The sequence below is a fragment of the Hetaerina americana genome, unplaced genomic scaffold, assembly GCF_022747635.1.
Source record: "Hetaerina americana unplaced genomic scaffold, ioHetAmer1.1.p SCAF_3, whole genome shotgun sequence".
In the NCBI taxonomy this organism is placed as follows: domain Eukaryota; kingdom Metazoa; phylum Arthropoda; class Insecta; order Odonata; family Calopterygidae; genus Hetaerina; species Hetaerina americana.
In genome coordinates, this window is record NW_027286874.1 from 104016969 (window position 1) to 104040358 (window position 23390).

The window sequence follows — 23390 nt, forward strand, 5'->3', positions numbered from 1 at the left end:
AGGATAGTTGAGGTGAAGAGTTTTCATCATTAAATTATTAATTGACGGAATCAATATAATATTTGTGAAACTGGAGTCTGTTTTTGTTGAACGAGTGGTACTCATGTTTGTCCATAGGACAGATGGGTTGGACATGCCTTATTCTCCCCCTAGCATTGCCTCTGTTGACCTCTTCATCACTGCTCCTTTGGGGCAGTCCTAATTGCAGGAACAATAAAGGCAATTCAATTTAATCCATATGGAAACACTTTGGCCTCAAAGTGGTGTTATTATAATTTGATGCAATAATTTTTTCATACCTTAATGATGCATGAGACGCTGTTGTTATTCAGAAATTGGTATGCTTCATTGTGAGTCTCCCTGTGGAACAAGGGCATTTGGGCAATCGTACGTCTCACAAGGAAGTCGACTCCAGTACAAAAATGTATCAAGTAACATGGGAAGGCATCATTTTCAATAGTTAATGGACCTACTTTGATGTGGTTTGAGTTTGATGAAATAATTTTTCTTTAGAAATATCTCAATTCAGCTACCCAAATGGTGCATAAATATCAGGAAATGTATACTATATGATAGTATACATTTATGTATACTATCATATATGTATATGGTTGCTCAAAAACATGGTCTTCGCAGGATATGTACTGCAGCTGTATACTGCATATGAATGCTAAATGTCACCTTATGAGTTAGCATCAAATACATAAACTTAAATGAGATATGTATGGCATAATAATGAGGTAAACAGATTTGATAATGCATACAGGGCACTTTCAAAAAACATAGAATGAAAAGTAACAATCGGAGACCTCAAAATAATAAAATTAAACTGACATACTCATTCAATTCATTTACACTACACTATGCTAGTGGCATCTGTTTTCTGGTTATTCTCACCCTTGCTGCACTATACAGAGGCAATCATGTGGAACAGGCAAAGCAATTGACATCAGTAGAGATTGGGTGGCATCTCATAGGCAAGGAAGGGTTGAGGGAATTCCAAGAATCTCAACATGTGGAAGGGTAAAAATGGCATATGATATGTTAATAAATTTTCTTTAGATCTGGTGTCAAAAATAATGGTGTTCAAGTGGCTTTATTTCTGAAGGATTTAATTAGAAGGTAAGCTAAACACTTAATCTTTATAGTTCAGCTGGAATATCTTTATTGTTGTGCCCTTCATGTAGAATGGCAAGTTACAAGTCTTATTGATAATCTCATGGTAGATTTAGGGGAGGCCACTGACAGCTGAGGTAATTTGTACCATCAGGGACTGATGGATAAGGAAGAAGTGTGGAGCAAAACCCAGCATTGGCATTGGCCAACTCTTAACGAAAGGTGTCAAGAGGGCTGTGACTTAAAGTCCCATCTGGCAGATGTGTTCATACTTAAAGTGTTCTCCACAAAGCACCTCGGGGTAGGGATTGGGATACCACTGAAAAAGATCTCATGGATTTAAACCTTGGGTGGGTAACCAGTGTCCTAGCCACCACATCATATCAATCCCTGATAATCTCATTGCTTGATATACATGTTAAATAGGCCTCGTAAAATAGTGCCATGATTTAAAAAAAAAACTATTATCACCTGTTAATGCTAGTATTTATCAATAGAGTATTTTCACCAAAAAGAATTAATCTTGTATATAATTTTATTTCAGAACTAAATAACTGTAAGGTTTTAAGAGACATTTAATGTAAGTGGCAGGAGATATGTGGATATGTGCTGATTTTTCTAGTGATTAGTTTATAGGAAACATTTGCCTCACTAGTTTTATGTAATGCTTTGTTAGACAGCTATACATACTTGCATGTTGGAAAATTGGATGGTGATAGTTATTCCATGCAATGTGTATACTTAACATATTTTAGGATGTAAAAAAATTGTCATTGGGTGTATTATACTTACTGCTGAGCAACATCTTGATATGTACTTTACTCATGAAAAGTCTTACATGTCTGTCAGACATTTTCCCTTAGAGTGTAAACATTTGATTGATAGGATATGATTGATATCATGAAATGTACATTTCAAAGATTGCCTATGTTTTTGTGCAAGCATAGTGCCCTAGCAGGGTGTACAGTGTTCAATGAGTAGTACATCACTGGCCCTTGGATCGCAGAAAATAGGTATATCTTTATTTATATGTTGGGAGACGCAACAGCATTTATTTATTGAGGAGCGCAGAACAAACAATTATATCATTCATAACATTTCTTTCTATATTTTGTTAATGAAATATCTTAAATTCTTATTGCATGCTTTGACTTTGTGGCTTTTTATTAATTAGAAAAATATGCATTTATTATACCTTTGTAGAAGTTTTCTGCTATAATGCAATTTTTATTGTACAAAGATTTGGATAGGTTGCTGTGCCATTAGAAAATGTCAATGTGTGGTGGCTGATTGTGTACTTGCTAATTATAGCTTTCAAGGAATGTTTGCTGTTAAAGGGAATCTTGACACATCAAGAATATATCCCAAACATTTTTGATGGATACAACTATGAGAATGAGTCCTGATGACTGCACAAGTCAACCAACTGAGTTCTGTGTCATGCTAGGCAGGAAGTGTGTCTAGGCTTCTTCAGGCAACTCATGCCATCTCTTGCACAGTAGAACTGGCAGCGGTAATGGAGAATAAGACACAAAAGAAGACCGAACCGGATATATTAAGCACTTGAAATGTTAGGATGATGATTAAGTCTGGAAATGGGAAAATATAAATTGGGTGATGTTCTGGGGAAATAAAAATGTTTTAGGACTGTGTGAGGTAAGACGGAAGGATAATGAAGATTATTGGAGTGATAGTTACAGCGATACATACAGTGGAGGGGCAGGGAGTCGGGGAGTGGTTGGTGCAGTATTTAACAAAAAGGTAAGAGGCCTAGTTAACACATATAGCAGATGAGTAATAAAATATTATAGCAGACATAAAAGCTGAACCAACAACCTTGACCATTATTCAGGTCTCCATTCCAACTAGTAATCCTAGGGAAGAAGAAATAAAACAGGGTATGAGATCAATAAGAAGAATAATTGCAGGTTCCCATGGCAGGAAACATTTGAACATTATGGGAGATAAGTTTGTTGTGTTGGGAGAAGGAAGGATGGGAGTGAGGTAGAATCTACAATTCAGAAAGAAGGAATGACATTGGTGAGGAAGCAATAGAGGTCAATCATAATAAACAGTTAAAACACCATTTATTCAACACCACATAGTTATTCATTGAGAATGCCAGGAAGTTGAGAAAAATATCACCTTTACTAAGCCTCCTAGTGTTGGAAGGAAAATATATGCCCTGGCAGAACAGACGACTCATTACAAAGGAAATTAATTTTACTTTATTCCCGGCTGATGTTCAGTGAGTGTATTTCATGGAAGAACTATGCTGGAATACAAGAAAATGCATTGCAATAGGAACTGGAAGTTATCCTTCCGAATAAAATATACAATAGAATAAAACACACCTTGTCTTTTAATACCTTTATTGAAAATCACATTATCACTTTATTCAACATGGGACAATCAAGGCATCAGTCGCCTAGTATGCAGGGGTTTAAAATAAATGTTTGGCTGAAAACACCAACACCACCTTTCGTTAATAATGTCAGTCAGCAGCACCACTCGCATCTACTTGCACATTTTTACACTTAAATGACTGATAATATTTAGATGCCTAATTGTTTACATATTATAATCAGTTGGAAGGTACATTTGGAAGCCGAACGAATTTGTAAATGAAACTATTCCGTCAACATATAATCCGCGCCTGCTGTTCTCCAATTGCAGGGAACTATCATTTCAACCAATGGCATTGATTCTAAAGAGTTTTTCATTTGTCAACATTTATCAACTAAGTACGTCATGCGGAAGACATTAACGGCCCTCTTCCCTAATTCTCCCGCGGCGTAGGTTGTAACCGATGCCATTTGCCGGACGCTTTTACAGAAAAGCTTCCGGTGCCATACTTAGATGCCGTTTGAGAATAAGCATCGGGCGAAAGAATAGGAACGTCTTATGATAACGCTTACGTCAAGTCTGTTGTAGTTAGGTTTTCGGCACAAGTATAATTTTAGAAAATTATTCGCTAGCTTACATATGTAATGTCTATTGCTGCAATTTTAAAATTGTATATTGTAAGTTTTATCCCGGATATCAAGATTTAGGATTTACAATTTTCAAAGGGATTGGCATGCTAAGGATAGAGTAAAGCGGTCCCCACATTATTAGAGTAATTACCGGTTTGTATATAGAATATGCGCTAGAACGGGCGTGAGAAAGGTTTGTGTGTAGTCGGAAGTTCCACGAGTGCTCTCGGACGAACAAAAGGAAACTCGCACGCGGATCTGCCAAGAGCTTCTCGACAATACTAATGAGGATCCCAATTTTTTAGACAATGATCCACCAGACCTCTTCCTCTTTCCCCGCCTCAAAATCCGGGCTGCAAGGACGTTACCACGACTCGGTGGAAGCGTTACAACAGGCCGTGACGAGGGAGCTTAGCAGCATTCCGGACGCCGAATTCCAGAAGGTGTACGAGACGTGGAAAACCCGTTCGCTGGCAGCGGACGCACAAGGATGCTAATTCGAAGAATTTTGAGTAAACGTATCAATTCTGGCAAATTTTTTTTTTTCGACTTGACAGGAACAGGGCTTGTAAAATCTATCTGTTTGCCATACATACGCGATTTCTGGATGTAAAATCTTATCTTAGGGTTTGCATACGTATTTTTTTAAACTATGGCATTATTTTTCCTAGGGTGCTCTACAAATCCATCGCCTCTCTCCAAGTCCACTCTCTCCAACCGTTCCTTTCCCTATACTCGCATTGCAGTCACCCATTAGAATATTGCAACATCCTTGTTCGTCGTCATTTTTTTTATTTTTCATACACTTCCTCATCACCACAAGTTGACATGTACACCTGAGTGACTAGAAGGTTGCAGACTCTTCAGCCTTCATACCATGTCACTGCCGTAGATAACCTTGATGGCAAAAGGCTTCGTGTTTTATTTACGATAAAGCCAACTCTGTTCCTTCCTCTTTGTCCGAATGTAATAACGCCGTGGTCTCTCAACAGTGTTCATAACAACAACCTTCTCACCTCACTTCGTTTACACCAATGATGTCCATCTTGTTTTCCTCCATCTCTGTTCTTATATTTTTCAGTTTTTCAAGTCTTAGGATGGTACTTGCATTTCAAGTTCAAATTTTTATGCCTTTTATCCTCCCTTTTTCTTTCATCTTGCCTTGTCATTTTCATGTTGTCTCCATATTCAGCCCCTCCCCGAAATCGGCATAAGAGCGACTATTTTACTTCCGGAATATTTCATATGCGAAGATTCTTTGTTATTTTCTTTTACATAGTTGAGGCCATCGTTATCTGGGAAATCCCGATAGATATTTTATGTGGCAGTTTCCCGCTGTTACAGGCCACAGGTGGCTTTAGAGACGAAATTGATAAGCTTGTGTGTCGTTATGATAAATGCCTCGATTAGAATGGCGACTATGCAGGAAAGTAGTTAAAAAATGTGCCTTTCAAATGTTTATAGTAAAATTTTGTCTTATTACTCGGTTCAAAATTTCCCTTTTACTTTCCTCTTCCATATCCTCCCTCCTCACTCACCCTCTTCACCTGGTGTTTGCACACCCAGCCACAAACCTTTTTGGTGGCTCACGTAATATTAATGTCGATATTTTATTTCAAAACGTATTTTACTTTCTGGACAATCCTCATATTTGTGTCTGCGGCGACGATAACCTGCCGACAAATAATAGGGACAATTATTGCGTAGAAAAACCAGGATAAAAACGCGATTCCTATTTAAAAAACCTATGCATATGCTTGCCAAACTATTGCTAGATGGGACGTTATGCTGCGGACCCCTTGGCGCCTTTCGTAAAGAGTAGGCTAATGCCGACGCCGGGTTTCTCTCTACCCTTCATCCTTTCCTGCCCATCCCCTATTGCGCAAATGACCTCAGCTGTCGGTCGCCTTTCCTAAATACTACTACTACTACCCAAATAGTTACTTCACAGATATGGGTTAACGGCACACAAGACATATTTGCGATAATATTCCAGAGATTTTTTTATAAACGTTAACGTAACTGAGAGTATTGGCCATCAAGCTATACGAAGACTGAATTCGTAAAAGCGATTAAGGAGAAACGTAGAGTGCATCTGTTAAATAAAGATAATTCAATGAGCTTTGGGAGAAATAATGTAACGTATTTCTTACGGTTAGGGTGAAAAAATGACAGTGCTGTCACATAACTCACTCGGAAAACATTTAATATAATTTTGCGTGAACGGATCTAGAAGTGTATTCCGTACAAATTCCCACGCTAAAATAAGGAATCAAAATGGTACAACGGAGAGATCAGATAAGCAGTTAAGGCGGCCAAGAACAAGGCAATGAATTTGGTAATGACCTTGGATAATGTTGTGGTTGCTCATCGTGTGAGGGAAATGCTTAAATCTGTCGATGACGGTGTCCATCTGACTTCTTTTATCTAGGTACATCGAAACTATCATTTTAATTTCTTGCAAATATATTTTTCTCGGTGTCGCAAGAAAACTCAGGTGTTCTGTACATTTCTAAAATTTTAATACTTGCCTGATCTCTTCGTGAATCAAGAATTAGGCGCCCAACCTACTTCTTCAAGCGTATTTATATTTAATTATAAACCCCAAAACTTACACGACCTTATCACGACACTTATCTGGTTCAATCGTTAGAGAGTAACATGTAGTCTGTCGGTTTCCATAAGTTATCAGTAAGTATCGTGCCTCTTAAAAAAATATAAGGTTGCTGCGGACGTGATAAATATCTTGTCACCTTTCTTGAATGACGGTACCAATTAAGAATACTTTCAATTTGTTTCCAGCTTTCTTATGATCAAATAAATGTTTAAGCCACAGGCATATCTTCTAATAGGTAATAAATTTAAAAGTCTAAGTCCTGGAGAGATGCTGCCACAGTTACGTTACTCGAGTCAACCATAAGTATATTGGAGTACATGAATTTCATTGCGTGAAAAGCATTCGCTTTGCTGGGGACTCGAACCCGAATCCCACGAATGTAATTGGTTTGAGCACACGCCTGGAAATCGTGTAGATCCGGGTTTTAGTCCCAATCAAAGCGATTCATGTTTACATTATGTAATTCCGGGACTAGATTTAGTCTCAAGTCATTTGCGGCTCCTGGCGTCAGTCAATAAAAAAGGAATCTAAATATATTCAATCAGTAAAAGAAACTTAATTGCTAAGCATAAAAAATATTATTAAAACCACCCGTGCACGGTCGCATGATGCTATCATCAGTTTAATTACGCGTAGACGATTCAAGTGCTAATGTGTCCACACTTCAGGCTAGGGTTAGCGAGACTCCTAGGAAAGGGGGTGCGAGGGAACTGGCAGGGAGTGGAGTTGCTAGGAGGGAAGGGGTGAAGCAGTTGAACCCAATTTCGTTAGACCTGAGATGAAGAAAAGCCGAAGGTATGGAAGTGGGAAGAGTACGAAACATTGTTGTTAACAATTGTTCATGAACAATCCCCAATTCTTCTTCAACATCTAAATGGTACACTACCGCCGTGGTGACGGATAATATGTGCTCACACTTGAAAAACCCCTTGACTATCGAAGAGGACAAGAAAGACAAACACATTTAGAAAGGCACAGGACTTATGCCTTTTCCTGGGACACCAAGGAAATCGATAGTCGAGTAATTGACGAAAAACCGGCACTGTAAATGGTAAAATGCCTGCCAGACAAAACTAGCTCTTTTTGTTCATGATATCATTGGTTCGGGAGACAGCAATTTTCCAGTGGACGAGGTTTCTCTAGATTTCAAGAAAAGCCTTAGAAAAAGTACCATATAGTAAAATACTCACAAAGCTAGAAGCATATGGCATAGATAAAAATATCCTGGTTTGGATTGAAGACCTTTTGAATGGTCGGCTGCAAAGAGTAGCCATGGATGGAATTAGCTCAATGCAATAGAGGTCGTTTCAGGTGTTCCCCTGGGAAGTGCCATCGGAACTAATTTATTCCTACTTCACGTTAACGACATTCACTCCCCAGTCACTGGTAAGATACGTTGTCGGCGGTTTGTCGGCGATGCAGTGGTTTACGGATAAACCCGTAATCCTGAGGACTCAGCAGCTTTATCAGATGACCTGAACTCGTTGGTGCGACCTTTGGCAATTAGATTTAAACTTAAAAAGGTGCGTAGTGATGAATTTTTGGGAAAAGAGCAATTCCCTCCAGAATGCCTACTGCATCGGGAACACCGGAGTGGAATGTGTAGCCTCGATTAAATACCTAGGCGTAACCCTCACTCACCATTTCTCCTGGGTGAAACACATACGAGGAATATGTAGACAAGCTGACACAAAATTAGGATTTACTAGAAGAATACGGGGTAAATGTGATGAAAAGGTCAAAGAGAGGTATTATCTTTCGCTGGTTTAGACCTCTTTTAGAATAGGCTGCTAGTACTTGTAAATGGGATCCTCAAGAAGTTGAATTGACGGTCGAATTTGATCGGGTGCAGCATAGAAGAGCCAGATTTGTAAAACGTTTTTATGATAAACTTAGAAACGTATCAAAATTATTAAAGGAGCTAGGTTGGAAATCACACTCACCGAGGGTAAATTGCAGTTTAAATCGCTTGCATTAATTGGTAAGATGTCTCTTTAGCGATGATGTGCTTTAGTGATGATGACCTCATCGTATTGCGGTTGGCGAGATCATATGAAAAAAAAGTGTAAGGTTTAACCGACGTGAAAGTGTTATTGAGAAGCTGGTTTTATTTATTTAACGACGAAACCTAGTTTCTTTTTGGTTTGGTCACCAGAGAAACTCTCTTCGGTAATTAAAATCCATTAAGACAAATTGGTGATATTGTAAAATAATCTTATTTAAATTTCTGAGAATAGGCTAATAAAAGAAACTACAATCGAAGAATAGAAAGTCAATATTATTAATTGAAAGTTAAAATTATTAGAGTAACAAGGTTGGGAATCATTCACGGAGAGAAAATCAATTTACAGATTGAATATCTTGCATAAATTGGATGGGTCTCTTAAGCGATGGTGTTGGAAACGTATTAGTAGCTCCATCGTACCACAGTAAGTTTGATAACGTAAATAAAATTAGAGATGTTAGGTTTAGAACAGATAGATTTAAGTTGTAATTTTTCCCACAAGCAATTAGGGACCAGGATAACATTCGACCCCCCTGGGACCCTCTCCCAGCGTGATCGAATGTCGTGGTCGGGAAGAACTTTGCGTCTCATGTGCAATCACCCCCTGCCACACACCTTAGCGATGGCTTGCAGGGTACCATGCATGCATGTAATAGTCTTTTGGACCATAGATATTGGACTGACGCCCGTCGAGGTATTTGGTACACCCTAGCGGTGACTTGCAGGGTTCCACATTATGTTCGTATATCATTTTTCGAAGTGGACAAAAAGCCTGATCGGTTAGTAATTATAATTTTCAAACGCCTCTTAAAATTTTATGTTGTAATACATAAATAGGAAATTATACCACTGGTAAATATTTGAAGTCGTTTTACATGAAAGAGAAATTTTGCACATCTACATATTTTCGCCTGCAGCTTAACATCCTGGACGAAACACGTCGGATTCCCTCGGGACAAGTTGGAAGTAGGAGAAATGCAGTCAGGCCGGGATCTTCCTAGCGTTTTCATGATATTCAAACGTCTGAGTAAACGCTCCAGTCGGGTCGTATCCGGGTTCAGTCTACAGTCGAGGCATACGTGTAACGAGTGTAATGGCCCAACACTGTCAACAAAAGTGGGTTACAAACATGTGAAGAGTTAACATCTCCTACTAGGTCTGAAGAGTTTCTGCTTATTTTCTTCTTTCATCCGATCTCGTAAATACGTCTGTCCAATGAATACGCAAACTGGTGCAATCTGGCGGCCATTACGCGGAATATAGCCCTGCCAAATAGCGGCGCTAGTTGTCTGAGACCCAAGAAGCCCTCTGTGCTTGGCGGATCGTCGAGCTGTGCGTATGGTGCCAGTTATGTTAGTTTCTGTTGTCCGTTTTTGTCATGTTTTTACTGTTTGTCGAATATGCAAAATGACGAAATCACGAAGCAACGAAACAGCATCAAGTTTTTGGTAAAGTGCGGTAAAAGTTATCAAGAAATTACAGAAATGTTGACAGCTGTTTGTTTTCAAGTGAATTTATTCAAATCAAGAAAATGCCGATCGAAAATCAAAGTCATGCTCCTTGTTTTCTTAGATGTTGAAGGTGTTGTTTGTCATGATTTTTTTCCTGAGGGGAGAACAGTAAATATCGAGTTCTACAGGGTTCGTCCGGAAAATAAGTGTACTGAGCTCAGGAAAAAAAATTTATTACACTTTTACATATCTTAAGCTAATATTCCTCAAAATAGGACCCTTGTGAATCGATACACTTGTTCCAGCGGCGTTCCCATTCCTGGAACGCTCCCGCGAAGGCATCATCGGGAACCTCTCGAAGACACGTCGTCACGGCCTCTTTGACGGCGTCCTAAGTCCCGTATCGCGTTCCTTTCAAACTCCTCTTTATCTTCGGGAACAGAAAGAAGTCCGGTGGTGCCAAGTCCGGGCTGTAGGGCGGGTGCGGCAGCGTTGCCACGCCGTGCTTGGCCAAGAAGTCCGACACGACAAGCGCGGTGTGAGACGGCGCATTGTCGTGATGCAGCCGCCAGATGTTTTTGATCGCTGGCCGGACGCGGGCGACTCGTTTTCGAAGCATTTCGAGCACTTGGACGTAAAATGCAGCATTTACAGTTTGTCGTTCAGGTACAAATTCGTAGTGGACGACTCCCCTTTTGTCAAAAAAGACAATGAGCATCGCCTTGATCCGAGATTTGCTCGTGCGAGCTTTCTTTTGACGGGGTGATGATGGGGTGTGCCACTCCGCACTTTGTCTCTTCGACTCCGGGTCGTACTCAAAGATCCACGTCTCGTCACCCGAAACAACGTTCTCTAAAAAATGTGGATCATTTTTGCAGTGATCCGCAAGTTGTGTCGCGATTTCCAAACGATTGAGTCTTTGATCATCACTGAGCACTTTCGGCACCAACTTTGCACACATTTTTCGCATCTGTAATTTCTCCCTAATAATCTCGTGCACTATTTTTTTTGGCACATTACACTGCTCTGCTATCATCCGAACACTAAGACGACGATCAGAGTTCAGTGCATCGCGAACTTTTCGCACATTTTCGTCGGTGAGTGTCGTTGATGGGCGTCCAGGCCGTGGTTCGTCGTCGACCTCTTCTCTGCCCTCCACGAACATCTTGTGCCACCGAAAGTTCATGTTTCTGGACATGGCTGACTCCCCGTAAGCCTGGTTAATCATACCGACAGTTTCGGTAGACAATTTCCCAAGCTTTACCGCAAATTTGATGGATTAACGCTGCTCCAAAAACTTCGGCATCGCGTTCCGTGACGTGGATCGAGCGTGGAGGTTCGCGTTAACAGAGCTCCTCACTACACCACAGCTCAGAGCCGACTGCCTTTTTCAGCGTCGCTTGCCAACATACCCCCCTCCAATCGCAGCCCGTCAGAGCGGTGCTGGGCGCGCCGGGAGCGGCGGGAAAAAATCAGTACTCTTATTTTCCGGACGAACCCTGTACCTTACAGTTCTCAAGCGTTTGAGAGATCGCGTGCGTCGTGTGCGACCGAATTTGACTCAAGGTGATGGATGGATCCTTCACCATGACAATGAACATGCATGCATATTCAGCATTGATTGTTCGCCAGTTTGTCCTTGATCATCCTCCTTATTCGCCACATCTCGCCCCCTGCGACTTTTTCCCATTCCCAAGATGCAAAAATGTGATGAGGGGACATCACTGGGAATATGTGGAAGACACAATAAAGCAAGAAACGACGAGAAAACTAAAAAGCCTAACTGCCGAGGGCTTCCAAGGGTGCTTTAAACAGTGGAAAAGAAGAAGATGGAATAAGTGCATAGCCATACGAATGGAGAGTACTTTGAAGAAGGGGACAAAATCGATGTAGACTAAATTTTGCGAACTTAAGTTTTTATTTCCTCAGTTCGAGTATTTATTGAACATACCTCGTATATCTCTCATGACCCATGGAGTCTTCTTACTTCTTACTTAGAAATACTTCTATTACTCCCTGTCCTTCATCTTGATTCCTTTCTTTCCCGTTCTCATTCTCCATTTCGTATCTTTCCAGAATAGTCCCAATATCTCACTTAAATATTTATCAAGTTTTTCTTTCTATTCCTTTTTACTCCCATTATACCTACTACAATATTTCCCTTTGTCATTTTCAAACTATCCTAATCTTTTGAATTTCAAATTGCATTTCATGGCGATTCAATTATGATCCGCTTCTGCATATTTTCGTGTTTGGCCAAAGTACTTCGAGCAGCATTGCCAAACATTGCAAAAGTAATTATTCTACTCAGCGGGGGCCGCACCCGCGACCTGTGTGCAGCATGCGGTCCAGGACGGCTATGAATGCGGTATAGCTAAGTTTAAAAATAAATTTGCTCGACCGCATTTGTTTTCATTAGTTTTAAATTAGCATAGCTATATAATTTAATCACGTTTGACCGAATATGTGAACGATTATTTTCAAGGATGAAGCAATACAAAAGTAAAATTTAAACCAAAATACGTGATAAGCACTTTAAGGAGCATTAAGATTAGTATTTGCTAACATCGAACCAGATGTCTATGCGACCAGAGTTTCCCAAACACCGTGTCGAATATCTCAATAGTTTCATTACGCACTTTTTCCTTTATATTTTTTTTAAATAGAGGAGTTTTGTTGTGTGTGTATAATTGTATTTCATTCATTCGCCACCGAATACGAATACTATTATCAAACAGTCTACATTGAAAAAATGAAGCACTTTTCGCGATTTTACTATTAATAAATAATGATTTTACTATTTAATAACCGGCATCACGAAAAATACTCAAATCACCTCCCACCTATTTAGTCATCAGTTAATGTTAGTTTGAATTTTTAATGTAGCCCAAGAGAATTATTTTTTCCACCCGAGTGACGAAAAACACCCAAGTGGTTGGACATCCTCGCTCTACACGGCCGAAAAATGAAATAAAAAAACAAGGTTTACAGCTCGAATTCGCCGTTTACGTTCGCGCCTTTGTAAACCGTCGAGGTTAAAACTTCCCCGATTGGCCACAGCACCGTCGTCGTCATATGTGTTGAGGTTGCCCTTGAGATTTTCCCTTCTTCCTTTTTCGTTGATTGTCGTCGTCAGCAACTCGCTTCGTTGCGTTCGACTCAGTTCGCTTACTCGAGTTGCAAACTGTGGCGTCCCGCTTTGCATCGTCACTGGGGTGTGGCCGAGGAGAGGCTGTAACCATCTTCGGACGGAAAAGACCACAATACGTCTTTCCCATTAACCATTTCATTACCATCTTTCTTTACATAACCCATTCCGCTGGCCTGCACCAATCCTTTAATCCACAATAACTCAAGTGTTGTCTATCTATCTATACTCGTAAACCACTGCAGTCATCCACGGTCGGTAAGTTTAGTTTCTCTTGTTTGCTACTATCATTGTTTTACCTAGTCCATAGATTGTGACTGAAACAAAGTTACTGACTTTTGTTAGAAAAATGTAGAAGTGTCGTTGTATACTCTAATATTGTAGCTCGTAGCCTTCCCCGGTGAATTTATGAACAGGTATACATCTAGAATTGTTTTAAAATAAAAAACATATATATATATATATATATATATATATATATATATACGTTTTTTATTTTAAAACAATTCTAGATATATATATATATATATATATATATATATATATATATATATATATATATATATATATATAACACTTTTTGAAAGTCTCACGGACGTGAATAATAATGCATAACACTTAGCACTAGTGGACACAGACAAAAACACAGAAACACACAAAAAAGAGACTCACTATTTTCCGAATTTTCGGTGGTTGTAGCCACCTTCATCAAGGAAGAGAGGGATAGAGTTCTATCCCTCTCTTCCTTGATGAAGGTGGCTACAACCACCGAAAATTCGAAAAATAGTGAGTCTCTTTTTTGTGTGTTTCTGTGTTTTTGTCTGTGTCCACTAGTGCTAAGTGTTATGCATTATATACATATATATATATATATATATATATATATATATATATATAATTACATATATATATATATATATATATAATTACAGGAATTAAAATAGTGTTGTGTATCAATTCATACTCGTAAACCACTGCAGTCATCAAAGGTCGGTTAGTTTATTTTTTCTTGTTTGCTACTCTCATATACTTGTCCATGGATATTGACTGAACTAAAGTTACTGACTTCTGTTAGAAAAATGTACAATTGTCGTTGAATACCTAATGTTGTAGCTGTCCCCGTAGTAGTACTCCCCGGTGAATTTATGGACAGGTATATATCTATAGGGTTCGATTCCCGGGCAAGGCACTCTGGGCACCTGTGGCTCCACCCAAATTATGTGATTTTTCGGGGACCAGATCTTCATTGGAAAACCATAACCGGCACAGGGGAAGGAACTGGCCCCCCTACCCTGATGTGTGAATATTCACACGCCGTATAGGGCTTAGTACTGGGTGAACTCTACCATCACCTATCAAACCGACCTTCGGGTTGATTACTGTGTTTATGGTTTTTTTATATTTCTAGAATCTTTAAAAAAAAATCTATGTATATATATATATATATATATATATATATATATATATATATACACACACACACACACACACACATACATAATTACAGGAATCAATTAGCTCGAGGATTCAACTGCAGGTTAATTGGAAATGAGTATTTCAGAAATTTTCGTGTTAGCTGAATATCAATTCATAGTCATATTCTAGTCGGCAACCAGAAGAATCAGTATTTAGTTAGGTTTCGCGTTGTATAGATGGGGATTTCTTATCTGAACTCCGCTTCCGCCAATTAATGTTTTTTAGAAAAGGTTTGGAGTGATACGTAAGGCAAGCATTGTTATCACATTTCGTCAGTGCTAACCTGATGCTCAATCAAGTGGTGCGTTATCCGAATGACGCTATCATAACTATTTTCATCCTCCCTCCGCCCGCATCACTTTCCATGTTTCCCACCCTTCTAACGCTTCCTCTCCAAACTCTTCCCTTCGGAAACCTCTCCCCACCTTCCCCTTCCATCCATCGTTCCAGCCCTCGTATTCCCTTCAGTTCCATACCCCTCTTCCTTGAGGAAGGTAGCTGCGACCACCGGAAATTCGAAACTTAGTGAGTCTCTTTTTTGTGTTTCTGTGTTTTTGTCTGTGTCCATTAGTGCTAAATTTTAAACACTATTATTCACGTCCGCGAGACTTTCAAAAAGTGCTATATATATATATATATATATATATATATATATATATATATATATATATATATATATATAGCACTTTTTGAAAGTCTCGCGGACGTGAATAATAGTGTTTAAAATTTAGCACTAATGGACACAGACAAAAACACAGAAACACAAAAAAGAGACTCACTAAGTTTCGAATTTCCGGTGGTCGCAGCATATATATATATATATATATTATAAAAGTACCAAATTTCAAACTATGAAAGAGAAAGGCGACAGCTCTCTTGCAATCTCTTATTAACTATAAATTCATGAAAAATTATATTAATATGCAGTTTGTGTATATTGGGTCTTGTTAGTTAGGATCACTTTAGTGCATATTCCCATGATCCACAAAAATATACACCAAGCCGGTAGGCTTAGTGTATATTTTTGTTGCTAATAATTATGATTTTAATATTTATGTACTTGCTATTTTTATACATTCTTAATTGTTTTTATTATATTAGCAGTTTTGTTGTTCTTTTCCAAGGCTTAATTCAGTTTAAATTGTGGCCCCATGTCGTTAGCTTTTTAAGTCGTATGTATAGCAAGTGTAGTTCCTCATGTTATGCTAGCATTTTGTGCATCAGTTGTTTTGGACAAAACAAATATTTTTTGCAAGTCTTTAGCTAGAAGAACAAGGTTACTTAGACACCCTAATATTTACATCAAATCTTTCCTCTCTGAGCCTCGTTTTCTTCTGTTTCCCCATTTTAATGCTCGTTTTATGATCTATTTTTTATTAATTTCTCGCATACCCTGAACTTGTACTGTCACATTTCGTGAGCTTAAATGGAGCAAATCTTACTTGTTGCATAAAGCTGAATGCAAGATAACCTATCAGCGAACATTTGAAGGGGAGAGCATTCTTTTGAAAGTTTTAAGTAACCCAACGTGTGAGCAATGAATTATCATGATGATACACGCGTAGCCTCCTAGATGTACAGGATGGAACATTTACTCCCCTACCTTTATTGAGTAGTCCAATTGAAAACGGGGAATATTCGATCCCCATGAGTTTCTTATGGAAAGTTGCGGAAATTTTCCGCGATAATTTCGTATTACAATAGTAGAAAAGTTAATTGACTTACCAAACGGGCAAGAATAACCCGTCCCGGTGAGTGAAGTCCCACCTTTACCGGTCATTGCACATAAGAAACTCATGGCATTGAAGAAAGAAACATGGCTGAGGTGGAAGTGTGGTTTGCGAGAAGAAGAAATTTAAAACTAGGAATGAAACATGAATTCTTAACCTAAAAAGAAAGGAAAGCCGACAGGGAACGGCTTTTTACAAAATAAGAACGTCGGTAACAGTACTAACTGCCCACCGGCGCACTTGGAGCATAGGGCGGTACAGAACGGGGAAGCGGAGGCGAGGGTCGCCCATTTCCCACAGCGGGAAATTACACTTGGGCAAGAGGAAGAGGGTGATAGCAAGACCGCGAAGTAGATAAAATGATACCAAAATAACATGGAGGACGGAGGAAGGGACCCATCCGGCCGTGAAGCGGCTAATTGCCATGAAAAAAATTTAAAATTTAAACACATAGAAGAAACTCATAGGCGAGTAATATCTTTAGGCAGTGTTTTATATGTTTCCCTCCGGGATCATAGTCCCGGATGGTTTGTAGCAGCCGATTTCCAGACGGTGCGAGGCGGAATTTGAAAGATGCGACTTGCGAGCGAATAAACTCCTCGACGGACGGGAGCATATGCGCCGCTCGCACGTCGGCCATCCTAGTGAATCGACTTACTAGGGGTTACGACCGAACAGACTTGTTTGGGAAGGTTTCAAGGTGACGCCAGAGCGTTTTTCGTATGGTAAACACGGGGCAAGCGGGCGAATGACCTGTAAAGTCGCATACTGTCGGCGTGACCCAGAGGAGAAATCACGGAGGAAAGGCAGCCGAGGCGGCTCCTTGCGACCATTGCCTTCTGACGGCAAAAGTTGAGGTGCGGCTGAAAAAAGAGCAGGTTGTCTAGAATGACACCAAGAAATCGGTGCGAATATTACAATAGTGCCCGCCTCGCGAGGTCTTTGATAGCACACATTTCATAATGCTTAGAATATCTTTTAAGTCGTCTTAGATTATATTTATTTCAATGAAATTGGAAAAAAAGGAAATCCACCATGATGCGTATTTTTAATTTGCCCAAATGCAAATTCGAGGTGGATTACGAAAAATTGCATCACATCTTTATGATTTAAATAAACTATGACCTTTGATAGATTTTCATTATGCAAGTTAAGTACACTAATGCTTTACGCGCATATAATATTCATCATCTTTAGTATTTCAATCGTAGGATTGGTTTACTGCAGTCCTCCATTCTACTTCATTTAATGTCAATTCCTCCAATACCCGATACCTTCTCGGTTTTACGTCCTTTATTGGTCCTATGTACGTGTCTCTTGGTCTTCCTCGTGTAGTCTTCCCTTCTATTTTCCTTATATTATATTCCTAATTAATCCAATGTGCCTCGATGTAGGTCCAATCCATTTATTTCTTCTTGGCCGTAATCATGTGATATCCATGTGACCGATCATATCCCCTTCTGCTGTTTTATATACTCCCTCGTTCCTTACTTTGTCTGTCCATTTAATTCTTCAACATTCTCTTCCAGCACCATGTTTCAAAGGCTTCTATTCTTCGGTGGTCCACTTTTCCAATGTTCCAAGTCTCGGAACCACAGAGCGCCATGCTCCACACGAAAGTCTTGACGAATTACTTCCTTGTTTCCAGTCATAGGTTCTTTGAACATAGTAATTGCCTCTTTCGCTTGATGTCGGTCGAACTTCTTCCATCCCATGTTATGCTGCTTCCCAGGCAGATGAAGGATTCCACTTGCTCTAGTTTCACTCCTCGAATTGTGATATCTGCATTCGGCTTCTCTCTTCCGCATACAATGATTTTAGTTTCCATCTTGTTGATGTTCATATTATATTCCCCCAGTACTTGATCTATAGCACTTGGAGTTGCTTGCAGGTCCTCTCGCGTTTTAGCCACTACTGCGATGTCATCTGCAAACCAGATAATGTTGATTTCTTCTCCATTTACCTTGACTCCTTTGATACCCAATTATTGTGTTTCCAGGTATACGTTGAATATTACTGGCGAGAGGTTGCACCCTTGCCTTACTCCTTTTTTTATTTTAGCTTCTATTTTTCTTCCATTTTTCGTTTGCATTGTTGTAACCTGATTCTTGTGGAGGCTATGTAAAATTCTTCTACCATTGTAGCCCAATCCAAGTGCTTCTAGTGTCTTGAACATCTTGTTCCATTCGACGTTGTCGAAGGCCTTCTCCAAGTCCACAAATGCCACATGTAATGGCTTATTTACGTGTATCATTTTTCGGCCAGAACTCTCAAGCTGAGAATTGCCTCTCTTGCTCCTCGGTTTTTCCCGAGTCCGCATGGGTTTTCTGAGAGGTTTCCTTCTATCCTTCCTTCTATTCGTCGGCTAGTTATCCGAGCAAGGATTTTTGATGCTTGAGTCACCAGGCTCAACGTTCTGTGTTCTTCGCATTTATCTGTTTTCGGTATTGCAATCATTATACTTTTCACGAAGTCTTCTGGTATCTTGCCGCTGTCGTAGCTATCTTTAATTATTTCATAGAGGGTATCCTTCGCTTTGACCCCAAGTGCCCTTATTATTTCTTTATTTAGTCAACTCTTAGTGCCTTGTTGTTTCTCAGGTCTACCACAGCTCTCTCGAATTCGCTTCTTAATATCTGCGGACCCCGATCGCCTTTACCTTTCGTGCTTTTATCTTTAATTAAGCCATCTCCTAGTGGTTTGGGAGCTTGAGAGAGTACTCCAATGTATAATTTTCATCTATTCCTAATGTCATCATCATCTATTAGTATTTTTCCATTCGCGGCTCGTTGTGTTGTTGTGTTGCTTTCTTCATCTTCTTCTATCGCAAAATTACTGCCCATGATTACCACGTTGTGATCGCTATTTATATCCGTGCCCTTATACGTCTTATCTTGGTTCTTTGGCCGGAAATCGAACCGGGGCCGCCCGCGTGGAAGGCGAGCATTCTAGCACTGAACTGCCGAACCTGACGATCTTATATTTATTAATAACAATATATAGAATATTACATTAGGCACGAATCGCCTGTGAATCTTCCTCACGACTTTTATTTAATGACATCTAATTGCATTATCGAATTTAAACTCCCTTATATGGAGGCCTTCAATTCTTCTTCAAAGTTCTGCATAACATATATTTGAAAGACTGCTCTGGCAAAGCTCTTTTGTAACCACACTTTTAGAGGCAAAAAAACTTGTTTTTTATTATTAAAATAATGCTGGAATACGTTTAGACAAGAACGTGCCTTTTCAATATGAATTCCATGAATGTATAGGGATTTGGCGACCCACTGAAATGTAAAAATGCATCATGCTTATTGAGATACATAACAAGTGCTTTTTCTCTTGATACAAAGTTGATGAAATACAGAAATTGATGGGGGGGTCGCTGTTTTTGCTCTGCCTTAAGTGTCTGCAGGAAAGCACAAATAATTATTGGTCATTTCAAGGCAAAAGATAGATTCGGAAGCAAATAAGAAGATAGTTGTAAGCATACGACACCTCTAGTATGAAGACTAAATTATAATACATAGGCCCAGTTAATATATTTTGGAAGCCAGTACTGATTCAAAAAAATATCGAAACTTAAAGAATATTCCTTCGCATCCATTTTTTCGTGGGCATCCTGGATATCGAATCAGAACCACCTCTCTAAAGAGAAGAACCCCTGACGTCGGATCAAACACTTTGGAGATGAGAGGACTTCAGACTTTTTCAGTTTTGATTCATTTGAAGATGTTTTTAAATGATAAATTTAACCAAGTGTAAAATTCGAGAGTGGTTTTATTTTGAAAATGACACACCAGGCACAGGTTTATTGTCAACCCACTAAGATTTACTCCTCGTACTCCGATGAGGTTGAGGAGGGACAACCTCATCAGAGTAGGAGTAAGTCTTCTTATATAACTATTGTGCATGCACCACCAAGATATTAAATTGAGTATTTCATTTATATATGTATATATATAGTACATTACACAGAAACAAACAATATAGAAACACAAAAAAAAGGATCACTCACACGTTATTTCTTGATAATTTCGACGGAATTCTACTCCGCCTTCATCAGAAGATAGAGGAGTGATAGAGAACTAATTATTATATATATATATATATATATATATATATATATATATATATATATATATATATATATATATACATACATATATATTCCGATCATGTGAGGAATACAGGACAATAAGCTTGATATCCCACGCAGCTAAAGTTGTTCTAAGGATCATAAACAAAAGGATAGAGAGTAGGGCAAATGATTACTTAGGGGATGACCAGTTTGGGTTTAGGAAGGGGAGAGCTACGCGTGATGCCATTGCAGCAATGAGATTATTAATCGAGAGGAATATAGAACACAACCAGGAGGTATTTGCCTGCATCGTACATTTCGAAAAAGCGTTTGATAGAGTGAATTGGGAAAAACTAATAAGTATATTGAAGAAAATAGGAATAGATTGGGGGGAAAAAGAGGCTAATCCGCAACCTGTACATGTCTCAGACTGCTCAGGTGCGGGTGGGGAACGGGGAGTCCGGTTGGGCAGTGTTAGGAAAAGGTGTAAGGCAGGGTTGCCCATTATCACCGTTGCTGTTCAATCTGTATGCAGAGGAAATGATTAAAGGGGCATGGGAAGACCTGGAAGTAGGAATGAAAGTGGGCGGGGAATTCGTAAAATCAGTTAGGTTCGCTGAGGACCAAGCTTTAGTTTGTCAGTCAGCCAAGGGGTTGCAAGCATTGCTGAGTGAATTGGAAATTCAGTGCGACTGATATGGGATGAGAATCAATATAAATAAAACAGGGGTTATGGGATTTTCTAGTAAGAAAAAGGCTAACATAACCTTTAAAATAGGAGGGCAAAAACTAAAGCAGGTAGAACAGTTTACGTATCTCGGAAGTGTTTTGGAGCAGCACGGTCAAAGTAGTAGGGGCGTAAGGAGAAGAATTGCGCTAGGTAAAGAGACTATCACAAGGAGGAGGGAGTTGATATGTAGCGTAGCTATGTACGACGCGGAAACGTGGTCATTGAAGCAGGAGGATAGACGTAGACTGGAGGCTTTTGAAATGTGGGTGTGGAGAAGAGTGGAGAAGGTGAAATGGACAGAGAAGAAAACGAATTATTTATTTTATTTTATTTATTTACACAATTACGTTGCAATTAGGCAAATTTCCTGTTGGCAACGGTCAGGTTAGGTCAAAGATAACTCTACAACGAAAATTACATACGAACACATAAAAACAGAAGAGATAAAATATTTTTACATAATGACACTTCCACATCACATACAAACAAACTTCCACATCACATACAATATGCCGTCCACATCACATACAAACAATATTTTCATGACTACAATGAAGTTTATTACCCAGTGGCTGCTTTACATTTCAACTTAAAACTTCTAAAATTGGATGGAAAGGGCTCAAACAAACCTCCAGGCAGCTGATTCCAATCAATTATGGTTCTATTTAAAAAAGAGTATTTTTTCTTATTGGTTTTTTGAGTCCTTATTTTTATTTTGTGGCTATGGTCGTTTTTTCCCTTAAAGTTAGGCTTTTCTATCCCTTTCCATAAATCTTCCCATGCTTCGTCCTTTTTAACAATTCTATACATCGCGCCTAACCTACTCCTTTTTCTTCTATTTTTCAAACTCTCCCATTTCAGTATATCTAACATTTCTGTGACACTATCTGTTCTTTTATACCTTCCGAGTACATATCTTGCTGCCTTTCTTTGAACTTTTTCTATCTTTTTAATATGCCCCACCTCATATGGATCCCATACTATGGAGGAGTATTCTAGGATAGGGATAACCAGTGCCTTATATGCTTTTTCTTTTGTGTCTACGCTACTTCCTTTTAAATTTCTCATCACCCAATGCGATACTTTAAATGCCTTCCGTGTCAAATTATCTACTTGGGCCCCCCACCCAAGATCCCTAGTTAAATAAATGCCTAAATATTTGCATTGACTAGTACATGGGATTCTTTCTCCAAAGAGGGTGTAAATTTCCTTTTCTGCATTCTTTTTATTTGAAAATTTTATATGCTTACTTTTACTTATATTAATGCCCATATTATTATTTGTAACCCAGTCACCAAGGCGATCGATGTCATTTTGTAATATTACGTGGTAGTTTACATGTTCTATCCGTCTGTATATAATGCAGTCATCAGCAAAGAGTCTTATTTGGGAATGTAAATTGTTTGGTAGATCGTTTACGTAAATTAGGAAGAGTAATGGCCCTAGAACACTACCTTGTGGAACTCCTGCTAGTACGCTCGCCTCAATTGAAAATGTATCCCCTAATTTTACTTTTTGAGTTCTGCCTCTGAGAAAATTTTTTATCCATTGTTTTACCCTCAAGTCCAATGGTAACGAATCCAACTTTAGCAATAATTTATCGTGAGGCACTCGGTCAAAAGCTGCCGAAAAACCAACAATTACTGCATCCACTTCCTTTCCTTCATCTATTGCATCGCCGATGTATTGACTTAATCCCAAAAGGAAGTACTTGGTATGGTGGGCGAAGAGAGGGGCTTGTTGGGTGAAATCCTATGGAGGCAGAAAAAGCTGATGAAGGGCGTATTGATCGGTAGTGGGATGTTGAAGACTGTGATAGAGGGGAGAAGGTTAGGCAAACGAGGAAAGGGAAGGAACAGGATAGGGATGTTGGACGGGATGTTGGACGGGATGAAGGGGGGCAGGAAGTACTCAGAGATGAAGAGGCACCTGATGTAGAGTAGGTTGTTGGATTTTGTGTTTTCTTAGGCATTAAAAAATATTTATTTCGTAGTTGTGTCCATCCATAAACCTACCTTAATCGGTAGATTACCTTATAATAATATATATATATATA

At 39.2% G+C, this 23390-nt stretch overlaps 1 protein-coding gene across 2 annotated transcripts in view; it reads left to right on the forward strand.

Moving 5' to 3' along the window:
- Positions 1 to 13316: 13316 nt before the first annotated feature.
- LOC139690965 (uncharacterized) overlaps positions 13317 to 23390 on the forward strand; it is a 32041-nt gene continuing 21967 nt past the window's right edge. For both annotated transcript variants that reach the window (XR_011701542.1, XM_071588637.1), the window contains exon 1: positions 13317 to 13570. The gene's annotated coding sequence lies outside the window, so the exon portion shown is untranslated. The remainder of the gene's footprint in view (positions 13571 to 23390) is intronic.